Source organism: Phocoena phocoena, chromosome 16 (assembly GCF_963924675.1).
Source record: "Phocoena phocoena chromosome 16, mPhoPho1.1, whole genome shotgun sequence".
Lineage (NCBI taxonomy): Eukaryota > Metazoa > Chordata > Mammalia > Artiodactyla > Phocoenidae > Phocoena > Phocoena phocoena.
In genome coordinates, this window is record NC_089234.1 from 65,491,064 (window position 1) to 65,506,876 (window position 15,813).

The 15,813-nt window shown below is 37.1% G+C and overlaps 1 protein-coding gene across 1 annotated transcript in view; it reads left to right on the forward strand.

The window, feature by feature from the left end:
* The window catches only part of CTNNA3 (catenin alpha 3), a 1,581,444-nt gene that overhangs the window by 1,194,413 nt on the left and 371,218 nt on the right, over nucleotides 1-15,813 (forward strand). The window lies entirely within an intron of this gene.

Sequence of the window (15,813 nt, forward strand, 5' to 3'; positions counted from 1 at the left end):
TTGTCAATACCTGTATGATTTATGATGACCTTACAAAATAACTAACCAATATGGCTACATTATCATTCAATCAGAAGAGAGAGAAATCCTTTTTCCTCTAATTACTTGTATGTAACTTTAATTGAAATTCTCCAGGTAAATTATGTCCTGTACCCCAAATACAAATACAATAAATATGGAATAATGCTGGGTTATTCTGTATAAGTCACATCTTATTAGTAATATAACAGTATAGTTTATGATTTTCCAATTTTGTCGTTTTAGTTTTTTAGATACTTTTTGGCTTATCTTAAAATCTTCTCATTTTGGGTTTTTTATGTCTAATTTCAAACTTTTCTGCAAACAGCTTTCCTTGAAATTTATCAAAAGCATTCCTCACTAAAGGGAATTCTGAGCAATAAATTAGATGAAAATGCTAATTTGATCAGTTTGATCTTAACCAAAGCTAAAATATGTGAGCATTTTCTCTCCCATAGAGATATTGTCTATGAAAAATACTTCCAACTATTCTATCCTCCACAATTAAGTAACAGAAGATGTTCATCTTTGTTCACATCTGCCCATAACTTGGACTTACTATTTATAAATAATCATCAAATTAAATAATTCAAAATGTCATGTTTTATGTTATGAAGCCTTAATAGTTCATATTTTAGCAAGTGAATGGTCTGTATATGTGGCCTGTTTTTCTTTCTTTCTTTTCCTTTTATGCAGTTCTCAGGTCTTAACCCTTTTTCCGAAAATAACTCAATAAGGAGCTATTGTGAATTGTTCTTATTAATGAGACGTTCTTATCTTTGCACAATTTGCCTTTAAAGTACTGTCATCAATGATGAAACCTAAGTCATACTTCTCTAAATCACAAAGAATGTTTTTGGGACATTGCACCTTTGCTTTTAATCAGACTTTGTGGCTCATTAGCACATTTTCAAGATTTGTTGATCTTCTAAGTGTTTTATCAGCACTTAGAGAAGCCCTGTTACATTGCAGGATTTGCATTGTTCATAAAATCAACCAGCTGGTTTTCAGTGAAGTGTAGGCAACATCTGGAATGCTGCATTTCATTCAGACTGAGGCGGAGTATTGTAATCTCCAACAAGCCTTCTGGATTGCAATGTGAAGGCTTAGAAGTTGTATACCTAACATCAATTTCAGTTTTTTCACACTAGGCTGGGAGAAAACCTAAACCAAGAGTGGACACACATAATATTTTTTGTAAGTGATTTATGAATTCTATCAATTCAGAAATCAGCAGGACCCAAAGCATCTTTTGCAAACACTCAAACTCCACCTGGTTTCAAAGTCAGCTAGGCTCATGGACCAAAACACAACAAACACACAGATGAACCTGACCAAGACATCCTGGTGGCCTCCAACATTGGCAGCTGGTGGTGATGGCAAATAAAGTGTCATTCATCAAGTACTCTTTCAGGCCCAAACTTGAACCCTTTCCCCTGTTAGAGTGGAGAAGAGTCGTATAGCTGCAATTTTTCTTCTTGAAGGCAAATGAGACAGTTGAGAACAATTTAGAGCCAATAAATATTTCCAAATTTTTGTTGTAAATGTTTCTTGTGACCGGTTGAAACAATGGATAGACTTTTAAGATGAATTTCTCTAAAAAACATTTTTAAAACTTTAATAGCAGTTAGCAATTCCGATCAATTTCCTTCATTTAATAGTTTTCATATACAAATAGCCTGCATTCTTGTAGCCTAATTAAAACATTTTTTAGCTACTGTCCTTATGTTGCATCTCTGTCTATAATCTTAAATGGCTATAGGATATAAAACAGAAGCTTTAGTTCCAGCAGTGTTTGCCCACTACCGTCCAGCAGAGGTTGCAACTCAGTGGTCCACATACTGGATGTGATTCATTGTGACTCAGAGAATTCTTATGTGTCCAGTAGAGTTTTGACCAACAAAGTTTTATGTTTTATTATAAGAATTACTTTCTAATTATATATATGAATATATATACATATACACATATACATACATATATATATATATATATATCCAGATTAATGGCCTATCGTAACAAATTGGAGGGTCTGGCAACACTAGAGCAGAGTTTACCATGGAAACGAAAATGGCTGGAGCTTAGTAGTGTCTTTCTTTTGGTTGAGACTGGGCCATAGTCTCCTTTATTACCTCTCATTATATGCCCAGTCTGCTTTGCTCACTTAATATACCTACCTGAACTTTGTAGGCGTTTGAATTCACCTAAATGTGAATTTCTGTTTTTTTCTTCCTAGCATGGGCCGAAAGTCACCTTCTACTCCATCTAAGTTGTTGCTTTCACAATCACATGGGCATACCAGGATCATTGCTGCCCTTAGGTCTTGTCCATGCTGTACCTGTCATTTTGAATACCCTTGCGCCTTATTTATCACATCAAATTTTATCCACCTTTCAAGAAACAGCTCATACCCCCATGTACTCTAGAAACCTTTTTTTTACTCTCTCTGGAAATAGTGAGCTCTTCTTGGTCTCCTGTGCTGTAGATTTTAAAGGACTTGCCACTCAGGTACATTGTTACAGGCAACTATATGTTACTGATGAACTCTTCAGGTACATTTATATAGAAATGACTTTTCTTTCAAAACAGAAGTTAAGTTATAGGAGAAAAGAAAACTTGTATTGTTTCTCTTTGCATCTCTTCCAAAGCCTACCATAATGTCTCGCATGTGCTAGATTAAAATGAAACAGAACAAAACAACTCTTGAATTGAACCTATATGCTTATGCTAATTTTATTCCAGCAGTGAAACACCTTTTCTTCTCTACTGGCCCTCTACAGTTATAATTATTCTTTATAACTTTCTCAAATGCCACCACCTTTACAAAGGAGCTTCTGATTCCCTTTCAGTTAGAATTAATTGCTCCATTACCTGTGTTACCATGGATGAGCTTATCCTCTAGTTAATGCTTATATCACTTTGCCTTGTATCATAATCAGCCATTTACATACGAGTTTCTCCCACTAGATTGTAACATACTTAAAGGTAGATACCACACTTTATTTATTTTCGTATTTCCCAATAGCATTTTATACATTGTAGGAGTACTCAAGTCCTTCTCCCAGTTTTAAATTTAAAATTCATTGTAACATTATACTGTGACACATTGTACTACAGTTAAGCAAGAGGACAAGTTATCATCTCAGTTTGTGGGGAAAGAAAACAAAAACAAAAAAACAAAACCCAAGAGCAGTGGCCTATGTCAAAGGCTGGGGCAGAGAAAAGATCAGGGAGATGCTTCATTACTGTCCAGAGTCAGATATTAGCCATTTTCAGAGAACTTCGGATCAGATTCTTAAAAGGTTCTTCAGCAAGCTTTTGAACAAGAGATCATGACTTTTGTATAAACAATTACTTCCAGGAACCATCCTTGAACTGCATCTGTTGAAAGATCCCACTAAACCTATTTTCACTAATGGTTCCAGCAAATCCCTCTAAAGGGTAGCAGCCGTGCCTTCAAATTCAGAAGCATATGCTGGCAAACTTCCTCCCCCTGGTAGCAGTCTGAGACAGGCCTCTGGGATTATGCACTTTCTTCCTTTTGGCTTCAGCCCTAATCTGACACCCTTTAACACAGTTAGTCAGAGAGCATTAATAAACCACTTCTATCTGCATATCACTTGGCCAGCCTGCATAACTAGTGTCTTCTTGTTGGTGATGCCAAAATCAAAAGTTAAATGACAATTTAGCCTCTTTAAAGAAGAGTAAGATCCCCTGGCCTTAGAAGTACTGCTGCTGCTGCAGAAGTTTGGCACTTTGAACTAACATTGTGAATTGAAGAAAGAAGCTTCTGGAGCTTCTGAGTGGAAAACCTGTTTTTTTGTCCAAATAGACCTGGATTTGAATAGGACCCAGATCTAGTGAGCGGGCTGAGGGTACTTACTTATCTTGACGTTTTAAGTTATTGGAAATATAAACTTGTCAGATAAAAAGTGCCATCAAAACTGAAATCCCCTACGTGTACTGGGTAATGCAAAGGCTTTTTTGGACATTTTTGATATAGTTAGATCCTAAGAAAGGTAGGTACGTGGAATAATCTAAAAAGCCACTGTTAGTACTGTCCTTATTAATAAAAAGAATGCGTTCTGACACACTAGTAGACATTTTATTGTCAAGGAAGGAAATGGTATAGCGGGCTTAAGGGTGGATTTCAGACAGTCATAAAGAGGGGCTGATACATTCCCAAATCTGGAAAATATAAAATATGGAACTGTGAAGCTGATGCTAAATGAAGGATAGATTAAAAATAGATGAGCTGAAATGGCATGGGTTAAAAGGAAGGGATCATTGGGAAAGTAAGTGGAGAATTAGAACATGCTGTGTGGATAATTCACCGTGAGAGATATTGTAGAGCTCTTGTGTCTTCTTTAACCCTAGAACTCCTATTACCAGCCTCAGATGCATGTTCTATAGCCAAAGAAGACATGATCTGGTAAGAGAAATAGGCCACACCTTTCTTTCTAATCTTATTTTTACATACTGTCTGTAAAAAACGAATTCAGATTTATTTTATGGGCCTTTATATGGTAGGAATAGGTAGGAAGTAAAATAACCTAACGAAAGTGGTTTAGGCATGAAGTCCCAGTTTCAGCTCTAGATGGCAAACAACAGAATCTGACTGTAAACCAACACATATGCACAGGAAGGCTAGAGAACAAGAGAAAACAGACAGACTGCAAGGGATGCTGAATATAAGAACCGGTTGGTCATTCCCAGGGAGCATTTGTTTGAGCTGCCATTCCAGACCTCAGTGAACATCTGATGCCATTATTGGCATCATAACATGATGACACTGGACCCTACAGATGCTACTTTCATTTGCCACCAGATTCCAGATACTTCCACCACAGAAATAAATTCCAAGCCAATCCCTGCATTTGCCTCGCTCTCCCTGAATTCAGCTTCCTGAGCAGATGCATCATGGTAGCAGAATTTAAATCATATGCCCACACCTTGATGGTCAGCATGGAGGGGAGCCACAAGTACTGGCTTTTGAGCTTCTCTGGAGACAACATTTTCTGCCTCAGTTAGATTCTCATACTGGCAGATTTCTTGGCACAGAAAGGGCTTTGGAGTCTGTGAGCAAAGGGAGATGGCAGTGGCAAGGAGCACAAGAGGAGTAGCATCAAAAAGGAAGTGAAAGGGGGGCTTCCCTGGTGGCGCAGTGGTTGAGAGTCCGCCTGCCAATGCAGGGGACACGGGTTCATGCCCCGGTCTGGGAAGATCCCACATGCCGCAGAGCGGCTGGGCCCGTGAGCCATGGCCGCTGAGCCTGCGTGTCCGAAGCCTGTGCTCCGCAACGGGAGAGGCCACGACAGTGAGAGGCCCGCGTACCGCCAAAAAAAAAAAAAAACAGGGAGTGAAAGGACCCAGAGAAAGGAAATTGAGTACTGATTTTCCAGCTTGGTTGGTCATCATCTGTATTGGAACAATGGAAATGCTTCCATCCGTTGTCACCCAAATAGGAGCATGGCCTTTCAGCAGCTTGTTTCCAAACCCATTTCTTTAAGATGGTTTATGAAGTTTAAAAAATAAGCATAAAACCATGCTTTATGCCTGGTGGTTTTATTAGATGAGGTATTATGACACCACTTTAAATCTAAGTGTTTCAGGGATGACGTGCCTTAGAATATACAATGTGAATGTGATTCTATTACCAAGATAGTGGCAAGATAAACATACAGGTGTCTATGAAGTTTTGTGAAAAGTAGAAAAATGGATCATTCAGGGGTTTCTTCTTTTTTTCTTTCTTTAACGACAATAATGACAAAAACTTAATAGGCCTGTAATCCTATATTGTTCAAATACAGTAATATTGTACCAAACTATATCATTTTATTTTAAACCTAAAGGGATGGGGACTTTGACTTCATTCATTTTAAGATTTACTAAGTACTAGACATTCTTTGTAAGAGAGGAGACTAGTGCCTTCTAAAATCATAATGTTTGTACAGCCACTGGGAAAAGAGAAGTGGCTATTCAAGGCCAGAGGGGATCAGAGGCTCTGGGGTCGTAAACAGTCTTAGGTCTTTCCCAGCCCTTCTGAGGGCTATGGGCATCAATATCTCAACACCCCAGTAACCCTCTAAAACACACCCTTCCTAACAGTTGTTAGGAAGCTCTGGAATAGCCTTTTATCACCTGGGTAATCCAACAATTGTCTCTTTATAATAGAATTACTGTAAAATGTTTTATAAACTGCAACATAGTTTATGTTTTTAAAAGGGAGCTAATATCTGGTAGGAATCTCCTTCCTTGTACTCCGTCTTGAAAGTCCGATTTATGAAACTAATGAAATAACTCCAGTTATTACAAGTATCTGTTTCATGTATTAAGAGTCCTCAGTTGTAAAGACAGGTTAATTTTACTTTTTTAGAGATCATTATATGTGGCCTGGAAAGTCTGGTTATACAGTTACTGATGTGAGCTGGTACAACTTTTACATACTCATCTGAAAAACTGTATTTGAGGTTCAAGGTCACTGAGCCTAGAAAATAAACTGATGTGGGGCATCTCTCAGATTTTCTTTCTTCTGGCTTTGGGGAGAGCATAAACCATGTGAAGTTGAATGTATGAAACAGACTGCATTTCCTTTGGTGTTAAGTAATTGGTGTAGATAGCAGAGCTTAACTGGCAATAGTTTTAGCCGTCTCATTCCCAGCCTCTCCTTCCCACCTGTCCTTCATGTCCATTTTTCTGGGAGTCCTCAAATGTAGTGCTGCTCGGATGAGGGTGGTCACAATAGCCATGATGATATTGCCAAGTTTCCAAGACAAGAGTAAATGTAGTAAGTGAAGGATTAAGCATTTCTAAGGTGAACAGTAGGTATCTACTGCCAAAAGAAGGCAATGTTGCATTTACACTATCAGAAGGCCAATACTTTCAAATGACAGTGTTATCTATAAGCTTTATGAATAGATGTGAATATTTTCACATAAAGTCCATATGTAAGTCGTTTATCATGATTGGGTGAGTTAAAGATTATTTCACCTTTTGGTGAAAACTGTAAACTTGAGGAATACTATAAACTTAGTGGATATCTCAAGATCTTCAGTGAAGGAAGAAAGGATTGTTTGACTGAAGAAGGGAAGTATATTTTAAATGATAGCCACAGTTGGGATAACAATGCTGGGAGTAGAACAAGTGGAATAAAAGAGTCTCTGGAAACATTGATCAGGTGTCCTGTTTGCCCAGCTCAGTAAGGATGTAGCTCAAGAAAAGCCAAAGGGATTTTAGGCATATGGAAATTCTTTCCCACCATGTGCCCATGCTGATTTCTGCTGACAAATATTTTCATTTCACATATTTGAATTCTCTAGCTCATGGTAATTTACAACTTCCTCTTTTGTCAATTACAAAAGAAAGCATTTCTGCTTAACAATCCCACACAGCAGGCTAAGGACTTAGGAATGGTTCTTCTCCTGAAATGTATTAGTAACCCAGCAGTATCTTAGAAAGTATAATATATTCTGGTGATCATCCACCATTTAATTTTACTGTCTGCCAAAGTCTGTAGCAGTTAAAGTTAAGTGAACAATTTATAGTATAAAATTTCTCTGCTGATATGGGGATTCTCATTTATTATAAACACTGCTGCCAGTATTTCTTTAAGATTCTAGATATTTTAAAGTTGATTTTGAATGTAGGTTATACTGATTTAACAAAGGTTAAAGGCACATTCCTTTACTACTTTTTTTTGCTGGTAAAGCTTAGTTTCTTATTTTTAATTTTAATTTTTTTTAATACAGCAGGTTCTTATTAGTTATCTATTTTATACATATTAGTGTATATATGTCAATCCCAATCTCCCAATTCATCCCACCACCACCACCACCCATCCCCCACTTTCCCCCCTTGGTGTCCATACATTTGTTCTCTACATCTGTGTCTCTATTTCTGCCTTGCAAACTTGTTCATCTGTACCATTTTTCTAGATTCCACATATATGCATTGATATATGATATTTGTTTTTCTCTTTCGGACTTACTTACTTCACTCTGTATGACAGTCTCTAGGTCCATCCACGTCTCTACAAATGACCCAATTTCGTTCCTTTTTATGGCTGAGTAATATTCCGTTGTGTATATGTACCACATCTTCTTTATCCATTCATCTGTCGATGGGCATTTAGGTTGCTTCCATGACCTGGCTATTGTAAATAGTGCTGCAATGAACATTGGGGTGCATGTGTCTTTTTGAATTATGGTTTTCTCTGGGTATATGCCCAGGAGTGGGATTGCTGGGTCATATGGTAATTCTATTTTTAGTTTTTTTAAGGAACCTCCATACTGTTCTCGATAGTGGCTGTATCAATTTACATTCCCACCAACAGTGCAAGAGGGTTCCCTTTTCTCCACATCCTCTCCAGCATTTGTTGTTTGTAGATTTTCTGATGACACCCATTCTAACCGGTGTGAGGTGATACCTCATTGTAGTTTTGATTTGCATTTCTCTAATAATTAGTGATGCTGAGCATCCTTTCATGTGTTTGTTGGCAATCTGTATATCTTCTTTGGAGAAATGTCTATTTAGGTCTTCTGCCCATTTTGTGATTGGGTTGTTTGTTTTTTTTAATATTGAGCTGCATGAGCTGTTTGTATATTTTGGAGATTAAACCTTTGTCCATTGATTCCTTTGCAAATATTTTCCCCCATTCTGAGGGTTGTCTTTTCGTCTTGTTTTTAGTTTCCTTTGCTGTGCAGAATTACTACTTGCCTTAAAATTCTTATGTAACTAGAAAGAGGAAATAGATTACTGATATTGATAAAAAACAAAATTATTTTTGAGGGAAGAGGCAGTAAGTTAAAATATTGTACTTCTCTTACCATCTCCCCTACCGTATTTATTTATTCTCCTTCTACCAACTATTTCAGTATGTGAATAGTTATCCCTTCTTCATTATTTGTATTTATTAATGTATTCATCCTATCTTCACAATTACAATCAAATAATTTTGAGCTCAGGGACTAGCAGTGTGTTTTTTTCCTTTTTCATCTATTTAAAAAGTTAGCAAGAAGGCAGATTCACAAAATATTTCTACCTCACTCTAGTTTAACATCGCTTTTATAAAACAGTAAAGGGAAACAAAAGGAATGAGCCCATAACGTCAAATGCATGGGTGTTGGCTCATCAGAGAAAAGCAACAACATCCAGAAGATAGAAAGCAGCTGGAAATGTGCAGATAGATGGAAAAGAGCAGCAAACACCTCAATCCAGGGTATGCACAAGCAGAGGTCGTCAGAGAGGGAGGGTTCCAGCTCTCCTGTTAGCATCACTGAATTCTGGAAAACAGTGAAATAATATGGCCTCACATTCAGTAAGACAATTAATTTGAACTTAGAACACTACTTTCATCCAAAATGTGTGGCAAAATAAAACCTTTCTGTATACGTAAGAACCCAGGATATTTAAGTTACACAAACCCTTTTTGAGAAATGACTTGAAAATGTATTCAAGCAAAATGAGGAAAAATCAGAAATAGTAAGAATGTGGAGAATTGAAATAGTAAATCTAACTCAGAAATGTAATGAATAAAACGACAAGATGGCAGATCTCTAGCAGGTCTAGAAAGCAACTGATCCAAATTAGAATAGAAAGTCATGGGCTGCAAGAAAAAATAATTCTAAAAGGAGCCTAGAATACATTTAGACAAACAGAGTCATTAAATTAGTCACATGATAACGAAAGCAATTCACTATCCTTTCCAAAAGATGTCACCTAGCTAGCTTAGAATATTGTGAACCCAACTACATAATCCTAAAACTTTAAAACTGTCTGGTTATATTGTTATCAGCTTATGCTTAACTATTTGTATTTGTTTATTGTCTGTGTCATGTCTTTTGTCATTGTTAAGAAACTAGATTTCATGTCACGTGGTAAATGTTACCTATTATGCCTATTATGAATATGTATTTATATATATATGTATGTATAAATGGCATACACACATATACATATGTGCATATGTTTATGTCCATTTATGATAGTAATATTTATATACAGATATCTTATTTTATAATTTATTATATTTAGTATTAGTGTAACTATATATGTATAATGCATATGTTACATTATATACAAAATGATTGATTTTTTTTGCCTGTGTGTTTAATGGTCTTTGTATAAAATAGAGTTATCATACAGAACAACCTGGGCAGATCCATACATATCTCCAGGGACATCTGGAAGTCTAGTACTGACTTTGGCTATGACAAAAATAATTGACTAGCTAGTAGTTTATAATGCACTGTCTAAAGTGCAAAATCCCTCTGGTGGCACCCAGGGCCAGCTTATTTATGTTTTTTACGGATGTGTAGATTGATGGCTTACACCTATTTCACTGGTTTCATAGCTCGGCTTGGCTATATGACCAGTGGGGCATAAAAGACTCTGCTAGAATCTTTTGCCTTAACTCTCCTAAAACCACAATTTCTTGCATGTCTCTCTTGGCAGGTCATAACCCAGAGATGAAGTGCATCCTGTATGACTAAGAAAAGACTTTGTGTAGGTGTGCCTGCAAATGTCCCAGGCCCCGATGCTGGCTTGTACATTCTTCCTCCTGCTTTGCTGCATGCTTTATCTTGAATAGGTTTTATGTGAGTGTGTTATACAGAATTTTGCAGACCCTTTAAATTCTTCAACCTTGTATAATTGTTGCAGTCATAACGCATTTATTTACAAAAAAACATGTATTTGAAGATAACAAGAAGAAGCACACACACACACATTTACCTTAAACGTACAGAGCAAGGCAAGTGGGCAAATGGTTACATTTGGTTTTGTTAATTGCTTTTTTTTCCTTTTTTGAAGGTCCATAGTAAGTCTTCATAATTGGACATTATGCAGCCAAAAGTACTGGATCATGCTGTATTTTCCTCAGAGGACTTTCTAAACTCTGAAACCTTAGTGGCTAAACTTTCATTTGATTTAGAATAACTGACTCACACAATACATAGCAATAGTGAATGGACAAACATTTCTCATCAGTACTGACTCAGTCTTTTATGGCCTGTTTCCGCCAATTGTGAGATCATTCCACCCAATTACCATTTCACTACTCTGCCCCCTTAAAAACGCAGAGCTATAACAAAGCTTATCCTTTCTATATTAATAGTTATCTATTGCTGAATTTTTAAAAATTTCCCTAAAAGTTAGCAAATTAAGACAACAAACATTTACTGTCCTGTGGTTTCTGAGATCAAGAATCTGGGAGCAGCTTAGCTCAGTGGCTCCGGCTCAAGGTCCCTCATGAGGCTGCAGTTAGGCTGTCGGCCTGGGCGCCCTCATCCAAGTCCCAGGTGTGGTTGCCGGCAGGAGACTTCGCTCTCTTGCCTCGTGGGCCTCCCTTACGTTGCCTAAGTATTCTCCCAACATGGCACCTGGCTTTCCTCAGAGCAGGCAATCCAAACCAGAGAGAGAGTGAGAGAGAAAGAGAGGCCTTAGGGTGGAAGCCAGTGTTTTTGTATAACCTAATTTCTGAAGTGGTATACCATCATTTTTGCTATATTCAATTTGTTAGAAGGGAGTTACTAAATTCAGTGCGTTACTAAGTTACTTAAAGACGGAGTATGAATATCAGGAAGCAAGGCCATTGAGCCATTTTACAGACTGCTTACCACAACTGCTAAGTGTTCTGTATTCTGGAAATGCTCAATCTATTTCCATGTCCACAAATAGACTATACTTTTTGGAGTGATTATATCTCTCAACCCCCCTGCTTTCCGGTCTAACACCTAATTTTGGAAACATAGCAAAGAACCTGCCATACAGTAGACAATAAATATAGGTTCAATGGATGAATAAATAACAGAATGCACAGTTCACCTGGGAGCCTTAATAAAGTTGATTGATTGACAAAGCAGAACAATTGGAAAAAGGAGTCCTCTCCATGACTACTTCATGCTAGATGCCTTGACCTGAATGTTTCCTCCATGGTTCTTCTCTCCATGTGCAGCCCTAAGGATCTTTCAGTGGAGCAGCTAAGAATGCTCACAGCAGAGCCAGTGAAGACACTTTGAAGTGTCTCACAAAAGCCGGTATATGGCGGCTACTCAGACAGCACATTCTCAACAAAATACCCAATTTATGTTGGCTAGTTAGAGCAATTTACACTAAAATCCCAGAATTATTCTATACATTGAATGTCACAGTTCCATACCACCAGTGGCATATATTGCTATGGTAGGAGAAATGTGGCTTCCTGGGGAATTGAAGAATATCAGTAATTGTCCATTCAGGGCCTCTTCATTTGGCCATTACCAGTGTGAAAATGATTTCTATGGAAAAGATTACTTTTAAAGATTATTTTGATAATGCAATTTTTTAAAGATTGCAACTACTGCAGAACAAGTTAGTATGGTTGTGGGATTTGTGAATGGCTCTGGAAAGAATAACCCGCCTTTTATCTTCTATCATGAGCCACTGTCTGATGATTTACCTTTCTCTTTCTAGGTGTATTAGTTATCTGTTGCTGAGTAACAGTATCACAACATTACCAACTTAAAGCAATACAACTTAGTACCCCACGGTTTTTGTTGGTCAGGTATCCAGACAAGACTTAACTGGATCCTCTGCTTAGAATCTTGTAAAATATAAATCAAGTTGTCAGACAGGGTTGTGGCCTCATCTCGGGCTTGACTAGGGAAATATCCTCTTTCAAGCTCGTTCAGGTCGTCGGCAGAATTCAGTTCCTCATGGTTCTAGGACTGAGGGCTTCAGTTTCTTTTTCTTGGCAGTCTACCAAGGGACACTCTCAGCTCCCAGAGACTTCCCACAGTTCTTACTATGGAACTCTCCAAAACAGGTGCTTGTCTTCTCAAAGTCAGCAAGAAAGAGACACTCAGCAAGGCAAGTGCTATAATCTTATGTAATATAATCTCATAATCATGTGTACATAATCACATCTATTCTATCAACTTTCCCATATCTTATTGGTTATAAGCAAGTCATAGTTCCTGCTCAAACTCAAGATAAGAGTATTATGGTGGCCACCTTAATGGTCTGTTGGACATACCAGGGAAATACTTTATAGCTTTCAATAAAAGCATGCCTGAACCTAATGAAACAAGTAGACAGGCCTAGAGTAATTCCTACAGACTTTAATGGGGTAGACGGCAAGGCTGATTCTGAACTAGCTTCTTTTGAAAAATAGTTTTTCTCTTCATTGTATATGAATTTAAAAGTAAACTTGATGCTTTCTCTAATGAAAACCATATTTACTATAAATATTAAGTTGGCCTAAATATAATAACTGATTTTCAACTGTTTTGACCTATAACATAATTTTATATGGGTCAACATGATACTTCCCATGTATTTTGTTTTCTACGTTCCAGGGAAAATCCCTGTAAACAATGCTGTCATGGAATACTATACATTGTATACATGAAGAAATTGAAATTCACTGGGTTTATGTCATTCGTCTAATTTTACAACAGTAAACAGCTAATTAAGAGATTGGAACAATATTGAACTACAGGTCTGTGGTTCAAAGCCTGTTCTTTCAACCATTATTCTAGGACTGATTTTAAAAATATAGATTAATTGATTGAATAATAATTAATTAATTGTCAGCACATTTTACCTAAGATGAAGTTATATCTTCATTTTTTGCAATAAGCATTGAAGAAAGAGTAGACATGGGGAATAAAGACAATATTCCTTTATGAGTCTGCTCCCAGGCTAATTCTCTTTCATCTTTAGGTGCTCTTGGTACTTTTAAGTTTGTCTTGTTTTTTGTCTTTGGCATTCTGCAGTTTCACTATAATGTACTTAAGTGTGGGTATGTATTTTATTTATATTGCTTGGTATACATTTTGCCTATTTGTGAAATCATGTCTTTAACAGTTTTAGAAAATTAATAGCTATCCTCTATTCAAATAGGTAATTTCTTCCATTCTCTCTATTCTTTTTTTTTCTGAGACTCTGATAGTATACATGATGTTTGTTCTCATTCTATCCTTTATATTCTTGATCTCAGGTTTATATATTACCATATCTTTGCTTCACTCTTTGTACTGAAAATCAAATAATTTCTCTGTATCATGTTTCCAATTCATTAGTTTTCTCTTTTTTTTTCTTTTTCCTATTGATTTATGTAAGTTCATTTTATTTTTTAAATTTATTTTTATTTATTTATTTTTGGCTGTGTTGGTTCTTCATTGCTGTGCGTGGGCTTTCTCTAGTTGCGTGAGCGGGGGCTACTCTTCATTGCGCTATGCGGGCTTCTCATTGCAGTGGCTTCTCTTGCTGCAGAGCATGGGTTCTAGGCACACAGGCTTCAGTAGTTGTGGCACGTGGGGTCAGTAGTTGTGGCTTGTGGGCTCTAGAGCTCAGGCTTAGTAGTTGTGGCACACGGGCTTAGTTGCTCCGTGGCATGTGGGATCTTCCCGGACTGGGGCTCAAACCCGTGTCCCCTGCATTGGCAGGCAGATTCTTAACCACTGTGCCACCAGGGAAGTCCCTTTTTTGTTAGTTTTTAAGAGAAGTTTTAGTTTTACAGCAAAACTGAGAGGAAGGTACGGAGATTTTTTTATATACTTCCTGCCCCAACACATGCATAGCTTCCCCCATTATCAGTATCCCCCGCCAGAGAAGTACATTTGTTGTAATTGATAAACCTACATTGGCATCATTACCACCCAACAACCATAGTTTGCATTAGGGTTCATTCTTGGTGTTGCACATTTTATAGATTTGGACAAATGTATAAAGACATGGATCTACCATTATAGTATACAGAGTAGTTTCACTGCACTGAAAATCTTCTGTGCTCTGCCTATTTATCCCTCCCTTTCCCCTAACTCTGAACAGCCACTGATCTTTTACTGTCTCCATAGTTTTGCCTTTTCCAGATGTCATGTAGTTGAATCATACATTCTGTGGCCTTTTCAGATTGGCTGCTTTCTCTTGGCAATATGCATTTAGGTTTCCTCCATGTCTTTTTTGTGACTTGATAACTCATTTTTTTCAGTGTTGAATAATATTCCATCGCCTGAATGTACCACAGTTTACTGATCTCTTCACCTACTGTAGGGTGTCTTGGTTGCTTCAAAGTTTTACAATTATGAATAAAGCTGCTATAAACATCCATGTGCAGGTTTTTATGTGGACATACGTTCTTAATTCCCTTATGTAAATACCAAGGAGCACAAATGGTAGACCATATGGTAAGAGTATGTTTAGTTTTGTAAGACACTGCCAAATGGTCTTCCAAAGTGGCTATACTATTTTGCATTCATTCTGACCAGCAGTGAATGAGTGAGAGTTTCTGTAGCTCCACATTCTCACCAGCATTTAGTGTTGTCAGTATTCTGGATTTTGGCCATTCTAAAAGGTGTATAGTGGTATCTTGTTGTTTTAACTTGCATTTCCCTGATGACATGTGATGTGGAACATCTTTTCATATGCTTATTTGTCATTTGTATATCTTTGGTGAGGTTTCTATTAAGGCCTTTGACCCTTTTTATAATTGGGTTGTTTGTTTTTCATTACTGAGTTTTAAGAGTTCTTTTTATATTTTGGATAACAGTCCTTCATCAGATGTGTCTTTGCAAATATTTTCTCTAAGTCTATAACTTGCCTTCTCATTCTCTTGACATTGTCTTTCACAGAAGAGAAGTTTTTCATTTTAAGGAAGTCTGGTTTATCAATTATTTCTTTCATGGATTATTATGCCTTTGGTGTTGTATCTAAAAAGTCATTACCATGCCCAAGGTCATCTATATTTTCTCCTATGTTATTTTTCTAGGAGTTATAGGTTTTTATTTTACATTTAGATCTATGATCCACTTTGAA